The sequence below is a fragment of the Myotis daubentonii genome, chromosome 17 (genome assembly GCF_963259705.1).
Source record: "Myotis daubentonii chromosome 17, mMyoDau2.1, whole genome shotgun sequence".
In the NCBI taxonomy this organism is placed as follows: Eukaryota; Metazoa; Chordata; class Mammalia; order Chiroptera; family Vespertilionidae; genus Myotis; species Myotis daubentonii.
The window spans coordinates 5,372,706-5,385,332 of record NC_081856.1 but is presented as its reverse complement, the minus strand read 5'-3'; the positions used below and the strand labels follow the sequence as shown (position 1 = coordinate 5,385,332).

The window sequence follows — 12,627 nt, the reverse complement described above, 5'->3', positions numbered from 1 at the left end:
ACACCGATGAGAGAGAAACATCGAACAGCTGCCTCCTGCATACTCCCCACTGGGATGTGCCTGCAACCAAGGTACATGCCCTTGACCGGAATCGAACCCGGGACCCTTGAGTCCGCAGGCCGATGCTCTATCCACTGAGCCAAACCGGTTAGGGCAATTAATTCCCTTTTAATGTGCATGAATTTCGTGCACTGGGCTACTAGTTCACTATATTCCACAAATGAGTGAGATCATGTGATATTTATCTTTCTCTTACTGGCTTCTTTTGTTTAGCATAATGCTCTCCAGGTCCATCCATGCTATTGCAAATGGTAAGAGTTCCTTCTTTTTTACAGCAGAGTAGTACTCCATTGTGTGTAGATGTACCACAGTTTTTTAATCCACTCATCTGCTGATGGGCACTTAGGCTGTTTCCAAGCCTTAGCTATTGTAAATTGTGCTGCTATGAACTAGGGGCGCATCTATCCTTTCTCACTGGTGTTTCTAGTTTCTTGGGATATATTCCTAGAAGAGGGATTACTGGGCCAAATGCTCCCTCTGTTCTTTTGACTTTCAGTGTTTTCTTGATCTTTTTGATAAATACTGAAAATGGTAAGAATTGGAAAATTGAATCTGAATCATACTGGCAATTAAAAGAGTTACCTCTGCAGGAATTTTACTTCAAATCTTATGAAGCCATTATGAATAACCCTTAATTCATGTTCACTTGAACATATTTGTGGTAACTGCTAAGTGGTAACTCTGGCCTAATCTTTAGGCTTACATTACACAGTAAGTAGCTACAGTTGCCAGGTTGTTTGTGCGAGTAAATAATATATAGAGGATGCAGTGAAAACTGCTGAAACCAAGAGTATTAGCATCTAAGAATTAGCATTTAAAACTGCCATGTGTCCAAAACGGAAACCATCCCCACACGCCACGATATTTTGAATTTAATTTAAAAAAAATCAATTTGCAATGAATATTATAAAAATAAATATATTACAATTCAGGCATTTTTCAATAGTTTCAGCTGAAAATTCTCACGAAAAATGACTTTAAAGTTGGTCAGGGCTGCCACTTAGGGAAACATTTTTTTTTTTAATAGGCACACGTGGCGTGTGGGGAAGGTCCGGCTTGTGTCTACAGATGCTTATGGCGTACAATGGGTTAAAATGTTGTTCGCTAAGAGCTATAAAAAGTCTGTGATACACAAGGGGGGCCCACTGCACTTGCACATTTCTAATAATTGGTCTGAGAAAATGTCGAATCAATCATAGTCGTCTATAGTGATGAACTGGGATTTTTTGGTACTTTTGACCATCATATGTACAACTGTGGGATTCTTTACCATTTGATACCTGCTGTGCTATGAGTAATGAAAAGCCGTTGTAGTAAATAGTCCTTGGATCAGGGAAGCTTTTTCTACTGCAGCAGAGAGAGGTGAAAGATTCAGTCAGGATTAGGGTTTTGAATTTTGTTCCCTCTTGGGAAAATTTAGAACCCGAGATAAAGCTAGAATTTGACAACTTTCTCACATAATCGGGACATTTTTTTTACATAATAGCTAGTCCAAATCATCAGGGTGTAGATTATGCTTTTTTTTTTTTTTACATTTAAGTCACTATTATTTAACTTCAAAATTGCAATTATTATAATCCTATCTTTTGCCTACACAGCCAACAATTTATAAGACCTGTTAAAACCATTTCATCATTTCTGCCTGGCTTATTATTGAACAGTATCTTATTTGTATATAAGAAGTGTTTCCTTTGCCTTATAATATATTTTGGGTCTAATTGTGATTTTAAAATTAAACACATATTTACCCTTAGTCTTTTACACCCCATATGTTTGGTTTATTGTTTGTTGCTAATATGACTTTTCCTGTCTGCATCACTGCATGGTCCCCTATGAAAAATTTGAACTCGACCTCGTTGGATTTTTAAAATTTTGCACTTTTTATTTTCTGTTGACTAATTTTCTTTAGATAATAAAGACATCTATTTAAAGTTTTATGTTATGATAATATGACATGTTATAATCTTACTAATTTCTTAATAAGCACTTTGGCATTGAACAGCCAACTCCTATAGGAAGTATTATTTATGATTTCATTATGGATATATATCATAATAGTGCAGGACTTTACAAACATGTATAAAGGTTTACACTTTCCCAAAAAGCCTTGTCATAAATTCTTTGGGGGCACTGTACAATTAGCTAATGCTGTATGATTTTTTAGAGACAGTAACTTCCTGCTGGGAAAGTTAAAGAGCCAATTCCAGGAAAATCAGAGATTGCCCTACATAAGTTAGCCTGGTGCTGCTTCTGAAAGTGGCTGCTCTGTGTGCACAAGTGTGGTGGGAAAAGACAGTTGCATCTCTGGTTGAATTTGACACAGCATTCTTGTAGAAATTGTCCTTTGGTTGGTAATCATAGTGTTGTTTCTCTGTCTCTTTGATTCACTGTCTATATTACTGCTAAAAAACAACAACTCACAATGAAAACAATCATATTCCCAAATGACATAATATGTGTGATTGACAAGGGAGCCTGCCATTGTGGTTTATTAACATCTTATAACAATGCCATCTCTTCTGTTGTGATTCAGTAAGTACCTGCTTATGGCTCTACCATTTCTTTCATAATATGTTAACTTTTGAGTGAATTTCTGTCACTCATTCTCCAGCCAGGACTAACCTGGGGAGGTTGTTTGGAACCAGTTCAGAACTGATAGCTTGGCTTTGTTTTCGGATGTCAGTTGGTGACTTTTTGTTGTTGTAATAAATGCTTTATGACCCTTGGACGATTTGATGAAGTTTGGTTAGACATCACGGACCTTGTCAGATAAAGAAGAGCTTCTGTGTGGCTAATAGAATGCGTTGCCCAGGGAGCCTCCAGATAGAGCAGAGTCGCCCATGAGTGAGTTCATCATGTGTGGCATCAAAGTTACAGGGAGGTAGGAGTATCTGTTGCATGAAAATTTATGGGACAGTCAGTCTAATGTACACGTGTTTTACAAATTTACATTCATGTCAAATAGAAGGATTTAGAAATTTTACAACCATCCTCCACAGCACACATATCAGTAAAACTACTGCCTATGAATAGAAGAGAGATTTCATTCATTCAGTAGCTTTGCCTCAGGTCAGTCACCTAGCTCATAGTGACTGAGAAGATATTTTTTCCTCTTACCTTTAGGAAGGATTTATGCTAATTTCATCATTTGTACAGTGTCACAGCATCTTTAAAAGCTGTCCAAGATGCCAAGATGGATAGAAATTTAAGTACTGACACAAGGTAACAAACTCCATGTCAGAGGAGCTAGCAAGCTACACAGCTCAACTCCAGCAAGTTGAAGCTGCCCTGTCTGGAAATGGAGAAAATGCAGATTTGCTAAAATGAAAGACTTACAAGAAGTTATAGAACTAACCAAAGACCTTCTGTCGATTCAACTTTCAGAAACTCTTGCCAGTTCAGACTGTTTTGCTTCTGCTCAGCCCACTCATTCATGAAAAGTAGGGGGCAGATGTATGGCATTCTGGAGTGAAGATGGACAGTGTTATGAATTGAGACAGATGAGGAAAACGGTGCCGCTGCAATTACCTTTGCTGGCTGTGGTGATGCTGACGTGCTCCACTATTGGGCCTGAAGCCGGTAGAAGAAGGAAGGAAGGCAAAGGAGGACAGTGGCAGCAAACCCATGTCCAACTAAAGAGGAGTGCTGTGTTTTTGCTTCACTCGAGGGCGTAACTGGCCAAGTTGGAGTAGGAATTTGTGGAATTGCTGATATAACACAGTATCAAGATGCCTCTAAATACAATGTCAGGCATTTGATGCCTCAATAATCAGGAAAACTATTGGATTTCGTCTCTGCAGGGCTTTCCAATTACCTTTTTTTATCCTTATATTTTTCTAAAGGTAAACTGTTTGTTAAAAGAGTAAGGAAGATACCATTGCCATCATTGTTTAACTTCAATAGAATGAAACTTGAAGAAATCACATTTGATAACTGCTATTCACTTAACTTGTTTTCACTACTATTATCACAGTTTTCTCACAGTTTGTTGGGTAATGCAACTTTTCTAGAAAGATGCTGCTTAATGAAGCACTTAGATGAACTGTTGATCATCCTGATATCAGGCCCCATACTTTCTGTAAAGTCCTAGCCTGGAACTTCCAGAACCTTAGAACTTGGCACAAATTTTTGCAATTCACTGGAACATCAAGGCAAAACACCAAACTTATACAGAGATCTTTTCATTTCTTTTCTTGTTTACAACTTAAACTTAACTCTTGACCAAATAAACCGAAAAATAAAATTAACTTGTAAAAGTCTATGTCTGTTTTGGGGTTTTTCCTTCAATAACTTGTTTTCTAAGCCTTTTAGGTCATCTCTAAAATGTATCCAGCTCTTTTATTCTTTTCATTGAGTTTTAGTTTTAGGTAAAAAATCATGTTTTAGGACCAGCTACCTTTTCTAATGTTTTTCACTTATGGTAATGGTACCATTTCTTTGGATGTGAAATGTTTACATAAGAAAACAAAAAGCTGATGGATAGCCCTGAATACAGTGTAGATACTATTTTTGTAAAAAAATAAAAAAATAACCAAGGCGGAATTAATGAACAAGAGTACTCAATGTTTCATCATTAAAAAATGACTGTATTTCTTGTGCATTAACCCAAGCATAATTCCCCTATATATTATGTTCATGTAGCTGTTTGTAATTTTTGTTAACTAGATCAAGTTGTCAGCAGTTGCTGGTGTAAGTGAACATCACATTTATCCCAAGTTGAGTTTAAGCCAAATATATGCATAGAAAAGCATCCTCCTGTTAGTGAAAGTTAATGATTTTCAGGTTAATTTCAGTTTTTGCATGTTTAACTTCTATTAAATAAGGTGTTTTTAAAATCTCAAAAAAGAAACTTAAGTGCGTAATTTAAAGTCAGTTTACAGGCAACCACTGGATAACTCACATGAATACGACAGGGTAGAATCGAAGATAGGAAGAGGAGAACAAGGTGGTACCCGAACTCTTCATTTGTCACCGTGAGGAGCCAAGGAAGCTATCAGACAAGCAAATAGAGATAAATGAGTAAATAGAGATAAATGTACTGTGGTGATGGCCACCAATAACATCAGTAAAAAAAAAGAATGTTGAAATATTTGTTTTAGGAGAGCAGGGCTAGGATTCTCATTCTTGAATGCCATGTCATTTGATCTTACTTTTTCATTTGAATTTTTTTTATCTTCAAGAAGATACTCTTCTTTGGTATTTCCACAATCTAGTCCCATTGCCTATACCTTTATAATCATACTAGTAGCCCGGTGCATGAAATTCATGCACATTAAAAGGGAATTAATTGCCCTAACCAGTTTGGTTCAGTGGATAGAGCATCGGCCTGTGGACTCAAGGGTACCAGGTTTGATTCCGGTCAAGGGCATGAAACTTGGTTGCAGGCACATCCCCAGTGGGGAGTGTGCAGGAGGCAGCTGATCGATGTTTCTCTCTCATAGATGTTTCTAACTCTCTATCCCTCTCCCTCCTCCCTATGAAAAATCAATAAAATATATATTTTTAAAAAGGGAATTGATTAGTGGAGATATTTTAATATTGTTATTTGCCCTTTCTCTATAATATAAGTGTGAGAGAGGAAAGGAAATTAGTAAAATGTATATGAAAATAATATATAAATTTATTAGTAAATAAACAGTAACAAAAGGCTATAACAAGAACAGAGGCACGATATAAAAACGACAAAAACATGATATGAAAACAACAAAAACATGATATGAAAACAACAAAGACATGATATAAAAACAACAGTGATGCAAACAATGACTGATAAAGTGATTAAACTTATTCTAATATCCCTGTACACCACATTAAGAGTGAAAACACTTTCAGAGTGCTTGACTCATTTCCCTTGTGATGAAGTATTTAGAACTTTAACTGTAATGTCACATGCTCTTCAAACTCGAGAGAAAGCAACATATAACTGACCATGTGCGAAAACAGGTTCAGGTAGGAATATTCCTACTCTGTCTAGAGTTTGTCCTTGTGATTTATTAATAATCATCGCAAATGTTGGCATCATGGGAAACTGTTGTCGAATTAATTTAAATGGGAGGCCAGTGTCAGACGGGGACAAATCAATTCTTGGAATCAGAACAACCTCAACCTCTGTAGATCCTGTCAATACTTCAGCTTTGATAATGTTAGGTTGTAATCTTTTGCTAATAAATCTGGTACCATTACAAAGACCCCATTTACTATTAAGATTTCTCAATAGCATGATGATTGCACTTACTTTCAGTTTTAATTTATGACACAGCATTCCCAAAGGAGTAATACTATTAAGAAATTCGATGGCAAAATTTTCCTTTTTCAGCATCATCTGTGGAATCAATGGAATCATCACTCAAATATGTGTGAAAATCTCCATCGAGTATATCCAAAATTTCTTCATTTAATTTTTGAACGTGCTCATTTTTTGGACAAAGAATTTCATGTTTAGATATAATTTTAATATTATCTATAGATATACTATTTCCAAACGTAGCTTCAATAATAGATCCATTACAAAGGATTTCACAGGGGATTTCAATAATATCCATTCCTAAATGAAAACTGCTATCAAGTTTGCCATCTCCAAATTTTACTAACTATACACTATAAGCAGAATCCTCTGATCTCATATTTGTTTTAAGAGACAATTTATTGAAACATCCCCCAACATTACAGTACTTTAAACTCATTTGTGCTATAGCCGATCCCATAGCATGTGGTACAATACTGAGACATTGTCGAAAATCCTTTCCAAGAAGGAGAACTTTCCCACCAAATACAACGTTCAAATTCATAATTTCTCTTAGTATTCTGTCTATGGCGTTTATAGCAGTGGTTCTCAACCTGTGGGTCATGACCCTTTTGGCCAGGGGTCCTCAAACTATGGCCCATGGGCCACATGCAAATACAAATATTGTATTTGTTCCCGTTTTTATTTTTTACTTCAAAATTAGATATGTGCAGTGTGCATAGGAATTTGTTCATAGTTTTTTTTTAAACTATAGTCCGGCCCTCCAATGGTCTGAGGGACAGTGAACTGGCCCCCTGTTTAAAAAGTTTGAGGACCCCTGCTTTTGGTGGTTGAACAACCCTTTCACATGGGTTGCCTAAGGCCTTTCTGCATATCAGATATACATTATGATTCATAACCGTAGCAACATTACAGTTATGAAGTAGCAACAAATATAATTGTATGGTTGGGTCACAACATGAGGAACTGTATTTAAAGGGCCAGTAGGTTGAGAACTACTGGTTTACAGCATGACTGGATGCCATGATGCATTCATCAATAATGAGAAGTTGGGCCTTTTTAATAGGCTTAGCAACTTCACTGTTTATATTGAGTCTAGAAATTGAAGTTTCATTTAATGGAATTGGTCATTTATATTGGGAATGAAAGGTTCTTCCACCGAGAAGTAAATTTGCAGCAATTCCTGTAGATGCTGTAGGTAAAATAGTACCACCACAACCTCTAATATAATGTATTAAAACTTTATTGTGGGGAGCCGCTACAGTGTTTTGGACAGGTTCAAGGCTTGGACTGATGAGAGGGCACAGTCCTCTCATTGCCACGTGCAAATCCCAGCTTGAGGACAGGGCCTTTCCAGCACAATTATAGCCAACAACTATAGTTGTAAGCTTGAACCTATGGTCCAAACACGTGGCCCCACATGCCTGAGTGATGTAGGTTTGATAGAGTTCAGGTGCATGTAGGATTGAAACCCAGGAGAATGTTGTAAACATCTTGGTGACACCCTTACTTTGCCTTGTGGCATCTGCTATAAAATTAAGACATGGCTGTGGTCATGGTCACTGTCTCTCAGAGAAGCAGCGTCCCACCGAGACTCAGATTTCATTCTCTTGTCTTTCTTTTCTAAGCCTTTCAGCCACCCCCACTCAGGTTCATCCTTGGCTGTGCTGGTGTGGCACACTTTATATAGGTATGCCTCCATGCTCCTAGGGTGGGTTCCTGCCTCATACCCCGCCCTTACCAGAAACAGCTCCAGGAAACAGCTGGGGGGGGTGGGGAGGGTGCAACCGTTTCCAAGACAACCCCTGCAGGACTGACTTCCCTCTGGTTGGTCATGGTTCTGGCCATGATGTTACACCCAGGGTTTTTATATAAATAGATGCAGTTGTATCCAAATGGCCAATTGCTTAGTTCCCTCATCTCTGTCTAAGAATGTGCCAGCTCATCTGATCTCCAAAGCATTTTCACTGGGTTTGTGACCCTGCTGGTCCTCTGGGTGGGACTCTCAGCACTGTGCCTACACTGTCGTTTGAGGGCTGTTGGAGCAAAATAGCTGTTACAGAATATGGTTCTGATACCGAATTTTTGGACTGAAAACCGGATTCTTTGTCCGCTGGAATCGAAGAATGAATCCACGGACAGAAAGTGGTATAGCAAAGGTGGAAATTCATTGAAGAACAAGTACAGACTCCCACATGGGGTGAAGGAAAGAGTCCCACAGAACTGACTCCCATGTAGGGAGGGGGAAGAGTCCCACTGGGTTCCTTTTCCCTATGGTTTATAAAGGCTGTAGTTCCTGTTTCCTGATATCCCCTCTGATTGGTCAATATTCCCCTTGGAATTGGTTACTATAGTGATTCCTGAGGCCCTCCTCCCTTGTAGTCCTTCCATTCCTCTGGGCTTTCTTCTTTTCCATCTGAAGGGTTTCCTTCTCTTTATTTTGTAAATATAGACCTTTCTGGGCTACTTCCAGTTCCCTTGTCTTATGTAAATGCAACTGGTGCTGCTCCCTTGTCTTATGGACATGTAACTGCACCTGGCTTCCTTGTTATGGAAATGTACCTTCTCCCAGCCTGCAACCCCTAGCTTTTCCAATTCTAAGAAACCCCTAAGCCTGCCTATGTTCCCCCCAAAATTCCTGCCTCAGTTCCAAGGTTAGAGCAAAGAACTAGATGCACAATAGGAAGGAGGGGACAGTGGGAGTTGCTCAAAGAGGGATGAGTTACTCCGGAAGGTCCTGAGGTCCCATTGCCAGTGGGTGAAGCTATGGGTGGTGGCGTCACTTGCACAGTAGGCAGTGAGGGAAAACTGGCTGGATGTCCACCTTGCTGAGATATAGGATATATGCATTTCTCCATATAGGATCCAGAGACCCCTTAAATGAGAATCAACCTGGGTGGTGGGAATTTTCTGGGTCCCAAACTATCCACACTATCTCAGAACCTGCTGCGCCCTGGGAATCTTATTTTTCATAAGCTCTCAGGTGCTTCTGGCATCCACGAAAGTGGGTCTCTCTGCGCAGAAAGTATGTTTCAAGAATGCGGTTCTTATGTGACCATCACAAGGTCAGCAGTAAAACAGTGGGGAGAAGATGGTCAATGCCGGATTTAAAAACAAGTTGCATGCCTTTTGTTTTTATAGTTTTATCTCCGCTCCTCGTTGTGTTACTTCCCTTTCATTCCGTGCTACAGCAACAGTGATGCATGCTGAGGAGGCTCTGGCTAATCCAGCCCCGGCACCCATTTCCAGATGGTTATTTGAAACTAGAATAGCACTTCACAGCACTGACTTACCTGTTTTGGAGATTAACTAATTAAAAACTCAAGCAAGGCAGGGTTTCCCCCCCCCCCCCCACAAACGGGTTGAGAGGAAGAAAGAAAAAGAAATTTGCCTTCTGCTGTTTTTCTGCCATTAGTTTATATCATTAAAATATGGAGCATGTTTTTGATTTCTCTGTTGTGAAGAATAGGGTGGCAGATTAGCATGACATTGTGAGGGAGACACCCCTGAAAAACAAATCAGATTTATTTAATCAGATTTATTTTAAAAGATGCAGTGGAAAAGGATAATGTTTTTAGACCAATTATCCAGATGATTAAGGGTAAGCAAGTAGAAGTTTTGGATTTCATTAAGTAGGTATTTTTTTACATAGTCTCAAACCACTGTACTTCGGGGACTGTAAATGTTAGTTCACATTATCGTCGGTCTAATAAGACTAATTAATGATATCTACTAGTGTATGCTGTCGTACAAGTAATCACCTCATTAATTATGCAGAAACAAATGCCACCATCATGTCCTCGATACAAGAGAGGATTGATTTTTGTTTCCTCTCTCTCTCTCTCTCTCTCTCTCTCTCTCTCTCTCTCTCTCTCTCTAGAAAGCTGAACCTCCATGTATTTCCCACAGTCGCACACTTGGCCAGGTCAGTGCTGAGAGTGTGTCGCCCTGAGAGCCTGTTGCACTTGGTGCCGCTTGCTCTGGGAGCTGTGCAGTGATTCATCAACATCATCTTTGAAAGCAAATCCACCTCCAACCACAGCCTCCTGCCTGCGAGGTTCCCAGCCACCTTGGCATCCTGCGCGAAGCCGGAGCACCTGCTGGGGCGGCAGGTTCTGGCTGCAGTTGGCACGTTATCATCGGGCGATACTCACGCACACGCTCTGGTGGTGTGGTTGTACTTTTCCTTTCCATATGCTTTTCAACTCTGTCGTGTTGCTCTGCTTTCTCCTCAGAGGTGGCTGTGACAGTGTTTTGTGTGAAATCATCCTGTTTGTCGTTGGATGTCATCTTGTTAAATCTGGGAAGTGATCAGGGGCTTCTTGGGCTGGAGAAACGTGGTAAGAGGCTGTGACTATTGACAGTCATGAATCAGATTCATCCATGTAGATTACATCCCTTTCTTCCCTTCTTCTTTTGAAATGAAAGGATGAGGGCTTTTAAAATTATTCTTTAAGATGCTACATGTTCTTTAGTGGAACCTGAAATGTAACTGCAATAAATATTCATCTAATCTATGGGCCTCACAACACAGTTTATCACCATTTCAATTCTGAGCTTTCATTACCTGCCGCCAGCACTGTCACTCGGGAGGAGCTCATTTCCCCTCTTTGGTAGTGACAACAAAGGCGCTGGATGCCTTTTCTATTTTGTAGTTATGCTTAGGCTGTAGTGACAAATCTCCCAATATTAGTCATTCCTGCATGCTTGTCTCATGGGATAAGGTAAGCATATCATTTGCTTCAGCTCTTTTCCTTTTCGTGTTTAAATTCTGAAGCTCTTGTTTTTTATTTCTAGATTCATTTTCCTTAGTACATCCGTTTCTCCCCGGCACTCCGGAGCACAGCTGTGGGCACAGCTGTGGGCGAGGCATTGAGGTAATCCTGCCACACTCAGCACCCCGAGCCGCTTTCTAGAACCTGGGGAAGATCAGGGTAGCGCTGCAGCAGATGGGCTTTCAAGTAGCACTCACTGGGGTCTGTCCCTGTCATATCAGCACACACGAGCTCTACACCCCACTCAGTGTGCTGACATTTCACAGTCGATGTCCTCAGATATTTTCCTTTTCGCTTGATGGGCAGGGATGGGAATTGAGGTGCCCTTTGCAAATGAAACACGCTTACTTTTTAGCATCTCTGACTTGACTACAACAAATCTATCTGCTGATTCCTATGCTGTATACCTAATGCAGTGACTAACGAGTATTGGAAACGAGTGACTAACGGTCTTCAAGAGTTCATTACCAGTTTGGCTCAACAATCGCCATATGCAAGTGTGGATTTAGTCTACAAAGTAAGGAAGTTTTATGCCATCTTCCATTCCTTTTTTTCTCCACTAGTTTGAGTGCTGTTGTTTTATTGATTTAGAAGTGTCACAGAAATTGGTGCTAAAAGAACTCTTGACAATTTGATGATATGAAATACAGTGTTTAAACAATCTCGAAAATGAAAAGCAGTATCTAGTCTAATTTAGGTCCCATGTTTTGAGCTTATTTTGACTTTGTACTCAGGCATAATTAGATGACAAAACAATTTTCCCAAATGGAAAAAAAAAATTGAGTTTTGCCAGAGTGATAGGGAATTGCACCTATGTCTTAAGTTTCTTTATAAAAGGCAGTTTTAAATATCAAAAACTTCCAGCAAAAATACCCCATGCTTGGTCTCAGTCCCGCAGTACATTTGGTTACGGAAAACTTAATACAGTTGGTGGAGCATCAGGAGAGAAGTGTTGTTTCCTCTTGGGTAACTCCTGACTGTTTTCTTTAAAGTCTTGAGTGACAGCAGGTAATCCTTGATGGTAGGGTAGACTGCCCACCAGCCCTCTGAATGCAGCAGGTGGGCAGCTGGCTGCCTCCCCACCTCCTGCTCTGGGCCTTGTGGAAAGCGGTGAGTGAATGTTTATGATGAAATTAAGTGTGGGTTTCATTTAGACGACATGTAGCCACAAATGGCCAGAAGTTTTGAGGGGGCTTAGGATCCACTAGTGAGTGGCAGTTTCAAAAATGTTGTCTATACCATCTTACCTGCTTATATGAAGGGGAGACAAATGCTTGTGAAAGATTTAAGGTTAAGCTGTAGAAACAGAATATTTTGTCCTCTGAGGCATAGAGAATCTGTGGCAGGGGAGGGTTCAACGTCAATGACGCTAACCATTTTGTGGTAGTAGAAAGTGGGTTTTGTTAGAAGTGACTAGGCACAGCAGGAACTGCTTGTTATTTATGAGACAACTAACAGTTTTAGGGCCAGATGCTGGACCAACTGCTTTGTTTGTAGAATCACATTTTATCCTTATAACCCTATAAAGTAGGAACTACTATTTCTCCT

General features: G+C 39.7%; 1 pseudogene; it reads left to right on the top strand.

Annotated features, from left to right (window-relative positions):
- The first annotated feature begins 2,900 nt into the window (after positions 1-2,900).
- Positions 2,901-3,901, top strand: LOC132220101 (survival of motor neuron-related-splicing factor 30-like; annotated as a pseudogene).
- Positions 3,902-12,627: the final 8,726 nt, after the last annotated feature.